Source organism: Mustela lutreola, chromosome 15 (assembly GCF_030435805.1).
Source record: "Mustela lutreola isolate mMusLut2 chromosome 15, mMusLut2.pri, whole genome shotgun sequence".
Lineage (NCBI taxonomy): Eukaryota > Metazoa > Chordata > Mammalia > Carnivora > Mustelidae > Mustela > Mustela lutreola.
The window spans coordinates 38,484,620-38,493,202 of record NC_081304.1 but is presented as its reverse complement, the minus strand read 5'-3'; the positions used below and the strand labels follow the sequence as shown (position 1 = coordinate 38,493,202).

General features: G+C 45.3%; 1 long non-coding RNA gene across 9 annotated transcripts in view; it reads right to left on the bottom strand.

The window, feature by feature from the left end:
- Positions 1–485: 485 nt before the first annotated feature.
- The window catches only part of LOC131816157 (uncharacterized), a 33,662-nt gene continuing 25,564 nt past the window's right edge, over positions 486–8,583 (bottom strand). For 5 of the 9 annotated variants that reach the window (XR_009347961.1, XR_009347965.1, XR_009347960.1 and 2 more), the window contains exons 4-6: positions 7,774–7,847; positions 7,287–7,446; positions 2,468–7,021 (exon numbers count right to left, since the gene is read on the bottom strand). This is a non-coding gene — a long non-coding RNA (uncharacterized LOC131816157). Of the gene's footprint in view, positions 2,169–2,467; positions 7,022–7,286; positions 7,447–7,773; positions 7,848–8,300; positions 8,505–8,583 lie in introns of those variants that run through there. The other 4 variants (XR_009347962.1, XR_009347966.1, XR_009347963.1 and 1 more) reach the window with 3 other exon arrangements.

Here is an 8,583-nt window from a genome sequence, read left to right as displayed (position 1 = left end):
TTTCAAGGCTCAGGTCCATTGTAATTGTCAGAATATGTATAGGTCAAGGTCGTAAAGGGTGAGCATCTAACAGTCAAGAATGTGGGTTGTTCGTTGACCCACCAACAGTTATTTAAATCCCTTTGGGAAATTCTGAACTTCTGAGACGTGTGTACTCTGATCAACCCTGGTTGGGTAAAGAAGATAGTAAAGGTGTCAAATCAGAGAGTTGTGATGATTCCTTGGCAGGGGGTGGGGAGCTACTGTGCCTGGCCCAGTGATTGGCACATAGTAAATGTTCAACAGAACTTCAGCAAACCCACTATGGTGAAAAACCACTTCAGCATAAATTCTATTGAGATGAGCCTATGTATGGTTCCTTCACTACTGTAATCCTGGTACCTGGCCCAGCTTCTGATACACAGAAAATGTTCAATAAATATTTCCAAAAATAAACAAACATATAAATAAATTGTTAAATAATTGTAAAGCTCCGTACAAATAAATGTTGCTATTTTGTTTGTTTTTATTTGTTTTGTTTTGTTTATTTTATTTATTGTTTATTTATTCTTTTATTTATTTGTTTGTTATTATTTAGTTAACAGAATTTAGATAACCTGAGAGAGACGGAGATCCTGCATTTATTACTAATGTGACTGCTGACTTATGCTGTCTTCCAGGCCCATGGGAGTGGGCTATGGCTTCTTCACACACAATGCAAAGGTTATATACTGTGGGGTTTCCCCTCCGTTATTTCAATGTCTTGTCCAATCTGCTTTCAATCTTTTGTCAGCATAACATAACTGTACCCCTCCATAATAACTATTTGGAGCCACAATCATCTCTAGACCGTTGGCATCACCAGTTAGGATGCTAAAGTTTCAACACTCAGTCTGTGCCCACCTTTTCTAGGAGCCCATGTCTGTCCTAGATCATCATCCCTCAATCTCAAAAACAAAAAAGATGCTTTTTCTAAGAAATAATAGAGAGGTCTCAGCAAGATATGGACCACACACCTGAGTGAAGGACAGAGAGAAGGATAGCTCCAAAATGGCGCCCTCAATTGGAAGGTCAAGGACAGCCCAATAGGTCTGTGAGGTCATGCAGATCACAACTTCCCAGCATGATTGCCACCATCTGCTCTCTCCCAGGCCATCTGTGCTGGCCGCACCCCTTCACACTCCACTCTTACCGTGTCTTCCTCAAATGCAGGGACTCGGGCTAACGAGGCCCCAGGTGGTCTCTCTTTGTGGGCATATCTTGTCAAATGGCAGAATCACCTGCGGGTCCTGGGAAATTATGGATACTGAGTCAGTGGATCCTAGGTGGGGCCTGAGAGCCTGCATTTCTAGTAAGTCCAAGTGAGGAAAATGCTGGTGAGTGTGTCACACTTTGAATAAGAAGGGTGGACTCTATTCCTGGACTATGGATTTCATCATTCTCCCTGGACCTTAGAAGCCCAGTCCTCTGCTAAATACATTTTAAGAAAAAAATTTCTTATAATTATATTTGTCAGTTATACCTAAGTAGAACTGGGGGAAAAAATGATTTCTATATATTGAAAAATACATTTGAAGTATGGAAAATTTCTTCTGTAGATCACATCATGCAAATTAATCATTGACAAATTGATGGATATGGAGTATTTTACATGAGAATAAAAGATGATGAGTTCCAATTATAATGTACATTGAATATTTACTACCCTAGTTTTTGCGATTGCTTAGTCCCTATCATAGAAATATAAGCTTCCCGATGTCAATAGCTCATTGACAACAGCTTATGAAGTACTTTGTTTGTTATCCTGAAGCCCCTTTTGTCTTTTTTATGCTATCTTGCTACTAACACTGCTTTCATGATTTAAGGACTCTTCCTTCAGATAGCAATCAGGATAGATGATTAGCGGTTATCTGTCAGCGATGTTGATGGTGGTATATAAAATAACAGAAAACATTTACTGAGTATTTCCTAGGGGTCAGGCACAATGCTAAGTGCTTTATAAAAATTTACTTGACTTAATCCTCAAAATAACCTCATGGAGATACTGGTATCAATTACAACTATGAAAATAAGAAAATGAAGATCAAGAAAAAGGAAGTAGACTTTCTTCTATTCCCCAGGGCTAGTAGGTTGTAGTGTGAGTACTTGAACCTGGGTCTGCATGGCTCCAAACCTCAGAGTGTTGACAGCTACAAAACATTAAAAAATAAAATAATGTCAAAAAATACAAAAACGATTTTTTAATTTTAAAGAAGTACAAGAAATTCAGACACTCTTTGGCTACCTACCCAATTAACAGTCCCCTTTAAGAAATATTGTGCTGGGGCACCTGGGTGACTCAGTGGGTTAAAGCTTCTGCCTTCGGCTCAGGTCATGATCTCAGGGCCCTGGGATTGAGCCCCGCATTGGTCTCTCCGCTCAGCAGGGATCCTGCTTCCCCTTCTCTCTCTGCCTGCCTCTGTGCCTACTCGTGATCTCTATCTGTCAAATAAATAAATAAAATCTTTAAAAAAATAAATATTATGCTAAAATTAAAAATTCACTTAAAATAATCCTGTTTCCTTTGTGAACAGATGGCCAGAATTATATCCATGAGACTTTTTCTTTCTTTTTGTATTTTGAAAAAGTAGCATGCAATCATCGTAAGATGAGGCTTCCAAAAATTGCTCACATGCTGCATTGAACCAATTTAACAACATAACAAAGCAGTCAGGAGGATCAGATCTGGCTCTTATGGGCCAAATCAATCCTTCCCATATTTGTTTATTGGGCCTAAAACTTTGTTCATTTTTCATTCTGCACTTTCTAGTAAACCAAGTAAAATTTTCTCATTAGTTTAAAGCAGATGAAACCATCTTACGTAAATATTCTGAATTGTGATCAAAGCATTCACCAAGTCAAAAAAAATTTAAACATTGGTCATTTGGAAAGTATTGCTTTATGCAGGTAGGCAGACATTCAAATGTTGACAGATTTTATTACATAGTGTCAAATATTAGATTCACTAATCTCACCAGCAAAGTATTTTTAATTTATTTTTTTTTCAAATCTTTTATTTATTTACTCATGAGAGACAGAGAGAGAAGCAGAAGGAGAGGAAGAAGCAGACTCCCCGCTGAGTGGAGAGCCCGATGCGGGACTGGATCCCGGCACCCTGGGATCATGACTTGAGCGGAAAGCAGATGTCTAATGACAGAGCCACCATGCACCCATGAAACCTTTAAGTATTGGGAAACTATCAAGCTCACAGTGGTCAATACAAGTTTTTTTATGTTCTCATTTTGACGATAATTTTCCCCCAGTTTTCCTGAGATACAACTGATATGTAATCTTGTATTAGTTAAATTCGTAAGCATAATGATCTGATGTGTGCATGTATCACAAAATGATTGTCATGAGTCTACTCAACCTGTTTCACGTAGTTACAATTTCTCCCCGCCCTCACCTCTGTATGACAAACTTGTAATATCTACTTTCTTAGCAACTTTGAAACATACAATATTGGTAAGCATAGTGTCCACGGGGTCAGTGACAACCCCATAACATATTCATGTACTCACTGGAAGTTTGTAACCCTTTGACCACGCTCTGCTAAATACTTGTAACATTTATTGTATACCTACTGCATGGCTGGTTACTAATAGACCTTCGACTGACTTAATCTGATGTCGTGTGTTCACATTCCCACTTTATAGAAGAACGCAAGTTCCCAAGGGATGTGAGGAGTCTTCCAGTCCCGGGGACGGGGAATTGTGGGCTGGAGCAGCAGCTGGAGACCTTCCGTGCAGACAAGAACCTTCCGTGCGGATAAGAACCACCACCCTGAAAACACTAGATCGCTCTGGAGGTTTACTTTGTATATTTACATGTCTGTCCCCACGAGCCAGGCTCCACGATCTGTAAGTGGATTAGCACCCACCTGCTATTACCCACGCAGGTGTCTGTGGCTAAGTATTTCTCAAGAATATGGGCATCATGCCATCTTTGTTAGAGTTGCCAAGGATGCTTGTAGCAAATAACATGTATGTCCCCATCCCAGATAGTGGCTGGGTCTGGCTAACTTTTCACCAAGATCCCTTTCCCTTCTGGGCATTAGACACTATTTCCCCGGGGCGCAGCATGGAGGTGTGGAACCAGGTCTCACGAATGGGAGGTGAATGGAAGTAACACGGTCACCTCTTTGCTGCAGAAATTAAGAGCAGGTGTGTCCTCTCTGCACCCCTTCATTTCATGCTCTTATCTGAGGACTCTGAAGCTACAAGGAAGGGTAGAAGCCAAGATGGAGGAGTCTGGGGTCCCAGAATAACCAGGAGAAGAATATGTCCAGATCAACTCCAGAGAACTCCACCCCACTAACTTATACTGGATTGTGGCTTGAGAAATGAATCATTATCTCGTTCAGGCATTGACACAGTGGGATGGCTGGTGTAAAATTTGTTTTCCCTGCTGCATATATCTACTGGATCTTGGCAGGAAGAGCCCAGAAATCTGCATTTTCAGAAAGCCTTCGGGTCATTCTGGAAAACCAGAGTTTCATGAAAGGGGTCAGTCTTGAGGGAGGATGGCAGTGCACCAGGGTGGCCCAGAGAGTTGTGTCAAAAACGATACCAGTTACGGTTTCCATCACACCTTGTCCTCTGTCAACCCCCTTTCTCATCCCTTCCTCTCTCATGGAACACTGACGTCAAAGCACACTCCTGAGAGGCTCTCGCGGTAACATGTTTTTTCTTGCAAGATAGATAGATTAATTTCTGGAACGTGAGCTTGTCCTGAGAGCAACCTGATGGGTTGGTTGCAAACAGCAGTCACAGATGGGAGCCTGCATGCACAGCAGGTATTTTATCGATCAAAAAAGCAAAATTTGAGGATGACTCATCTTCATTTTCGTATCTGTCATGGTGTCTGTCATTTCGAGTCAGAGACCAAGGCCTGGGGCTGTGTGGAGGTTGTGGGTAAGTGAAAGCAAATAATAACATACCCATTTTAGGGCATGGGAACGTTTGTATGGGTCCAGAAATTTCTCTCAACAGTTGGCCATACTCGAAAGCGCATACCTGCCCACCCAAAGACCTGGTCTCCAATGACTCTTGTTTCTCTGCTTTCTTCGGGAATCTACTGCTACAACAGCATGGTAGCTCTTTCCACTCCAACGCACACGTGCACACACAGGTACAGAATATTCACATCAGACACCCAACAAAGGAGAGGGTCCCCTTCCTTCTATTCGTGCCTGGGGTAGCTACTGGCTGAACTGGGAACTGGTGGGGAGAACAGTTATTGTTGAGAAGAAATTAATCTCCCCCATACCCTTCATGGTGCAGAATGGGCTCCCATTCTGTTAACCATTCATGGTTCTCCTAGTTACTGGTGAACTGCCCTTTCTCCAGAACTGTGTGAGACTCTATCAGACTCTGGGAGGGAGACAACAGGGGCTGGAGAAGGGATGGCCCCTGTCCAGCTCTGAGATCACAACATCAAACATCTGGTACACACCATAGGCCAGATAGCCCCAAGGTGGCCTTAAAATCTGAGACAAGAAATCAGGAAATTCTGCTGTATACTTGGAGCTCCAGACTAAAGGAAATTGGCCTCTGTCCCTTCTGAAGCCCAGTTGGCTTCCCTTCCCCCCCACCTTCAACCACTTTATTGGAAAATCCTTCGTGATTTAATATCATGGTTCTTTCCTTGTGCGGGTAACTGATCTGATGGGGCCTAGACATACTAGAAGTACCATCACAAGGCCCAAGAAGGCAGCCACAGCCACCACTGTCTTAAAGGTGACATCTCCAACAGCCCCGGGCCCCGAGTTCCCAACATCTCTGAGGGAGGAGCCAGGTGAGTCCCGGGAGACCTGTTACCATGTTCTCTTCATCAGTGGGCTTCAGCTCAAGACAAAAGATCACCCCCTTTCCTGCTTCACCTGTCCCGACTGCCTACCTGTTTCTGGCTGGGCTGCGGTGGTCCCCTGAGACCATCTTGGCTCTACAGAAAAGAACTAGATCCTAGAGGAAACCCCTCTTCCATCGCAAAGGCCGTATCCAGGCTCTGAACATTTGTAACTGAAGTTTTCCTCCTTTGGCAGATTTGGATGCGGGGTTCTATGCAAACTTTCATTGCAGTAGGTGTAATGTTGGGATTTGCCAAGTCATTTGGGGGTCTGTAGACCCTGAACACCCTCCCTGAGGGCAGGGAGTTTTCCTCATTCCTCACAATAAGGGCAGGAGCATAATATGCATTCCAATAAATGTAAGAAGGAAGAAGGAAAGAAGGAAGGTCGGTCAAATGTTCCATTTTCTACATGCAGTTTATAAAACACAGCCCGATCAGAAAAGAACCATCTCCAAGAGAGGAAAAGACCCAATAACTAGACTCCTTGGCTCTAGAAGGCCCCAAACCCAACTTTGACTCAATACATGAATCATCAGTGTAAAAAGAGGTCACGTCCTACAGACCCAATGATCTGGTTTGAGGTTAAATTTACTCCTATGACCTGGCTCTTGTAAGTGGTTTCTGGAACTAAGTAGACCAAGCCACACCCAGTGACTTGGAGACATGGAAAAAGTAATAGATGCATGTGTTGTATGAAAGGCTGCTATATACAGCTTACTACTTGTATTTCCAAATCAGGAAGTAGGGAAAAGTAAAAAGTAGGACATAGGCTTTGAATTGAAGCTGTTTTTCTGAGGCTGGGTGGTAGCCACCCAAACATGAGACAGGGCATTCATTCTACACTTCTTTTCCAATCGTATAGTCCCCTTCCTTAAGCTGCTCAGGTCTCCTTCTTCTGAGTTGCCTGAAAGACTTACTCTCGATGCTTCGATGGCTCTGAGGTAGCCTTCACTAAAATGGAATGGAGAGTCGCCGCTGTAGAATGCTCTGGTGAAGGGATCAGTGTGCAGATGGTCTTGGGAGGAAGAGTGGAGGAGGGAACACAACTCTGGACTTTGCAGTCAAGCAGTCTTGGGGCACACCGCAAATAGGTCAGGTGTGAACCTGATCACCTCAGGCAAGTCACTGTGGCTCACTGACCATCAGGTTCAGCCTAATGAATAAAAGCAGAACACACTGACCGTGAACATTGCAAGGATTCAATGCGATGCCCCTTGCTAAGATGACACAGGCCAATCAGCTCGAGTCCTTCCCTCTTCACTCCTTTTCATCCCCAACCCTCCTCATCTCACTTCTTCTCTCTTCCCTCTGCTCCTTGTGAACACTTCACCCCATCCCTGATTGTCTTGTAGAGACTAAGGTGAGGATCAGTGAGTCTAAACGCATCCCACTGAACACAGTCAAAGTCAGTTCCCAACCTGGTCAGTTCCCTCCTCTTGAAGCCTGGGCTCCAATCCGTGGTTCAGCCCAGCTCAGTGTTGAGAAGCCCTGGTCTGCACCAGGTACTCGAGGAAACTTCGAGAGTGGCCTTGCCTGGGTCCCAGGGCTGGTTCCGGTCATTGACAGTCTGGACAAAGGCTTAGGGGAAGAGAGAGATGCCCAAGCTGATCTTTGCAGTGTTTTGTACGTGGGACCCCCCTTCCTCTCTCGGTGGGCAAACCTCCATCTCATCACCATCTCTCTCCACACTGGCCACTGTACGTGGGATGAGGGGGTCCCCTTTGGGACACACAGCACCTCCCACGGGTGGTTCACAGCCTGTCACAGAGGATAGGTACTAGCGCATTTGTCTTATCCTCCGCCCCCGCCCCCCACATGCACACACACACAGGAAGGTGACCGGCCGCCCCAAGACATTCTTCAGGTCACGCGGAACAGTGTTGTGACCCTGGACAGGCCCCTCACCGGCTGGGCAGACTCAAACCCTTAACCACCAACATTTCACTCTCGGCAGCTGCAGAAAGGATTTCTTGCAGGTACTGGGAGGAATAAAAAGAAAAGCAAATAGTGATCTTTTTTTTTTTTCTTTGCACATTTTTTGCACCTTGTAGCCTCATACCAAGTGCCAGGAGCCCATTCCAGCTCGTCGTCCCTCACCCTGCACAGTGGGTGCAAGCCCAAACTTGGAAAGCACTGACAGGCTATCTGTCACCACCCGCTGTCCTCATCGGGTGCCTGGGCCCCCGCTCTGCACTAGAGTCCTTCCAGTTACCCATGCGGGGACTGTCCTGGCTGAGCTGCCCTGCACCCCCTCCCGGGAGCTGCAATTCCACCCCTGCCCCCCAGGCTACCTAGCTCCCCACTGCCTCCCTCTGCCTCCCATCAGACCCCAAGAACTGAGACCCTGCGAACTCCAGATCAGGATTTTTGCCATAGATCACCCAGTATACCCAATATACCCAGACCCACTGCGGGGGAGCTCCAACACTCACATTTTGATGACCCTATCTTAATAAAGGGCAACATGCTGTTTCTATCATGGGAGCCCCTGGACACCGACTCCCACTGCATGTGCATCACTGCCACTGGGGAGATGACAATATGGGAAGGGGATCCCCCGGGGAAGGTCATGGGACCAGCGCCATAGGACTTCGTCTTCTAGGGTCATTTCCCACAAACGTCCTTGGCTCAGTTCTCTGCAGGGGGACAGAAGGAAAGCGAGGCAACACCAGGGCCAAGATGCAGCCATACACTCGTGGCCCTACAGAGCCAGGG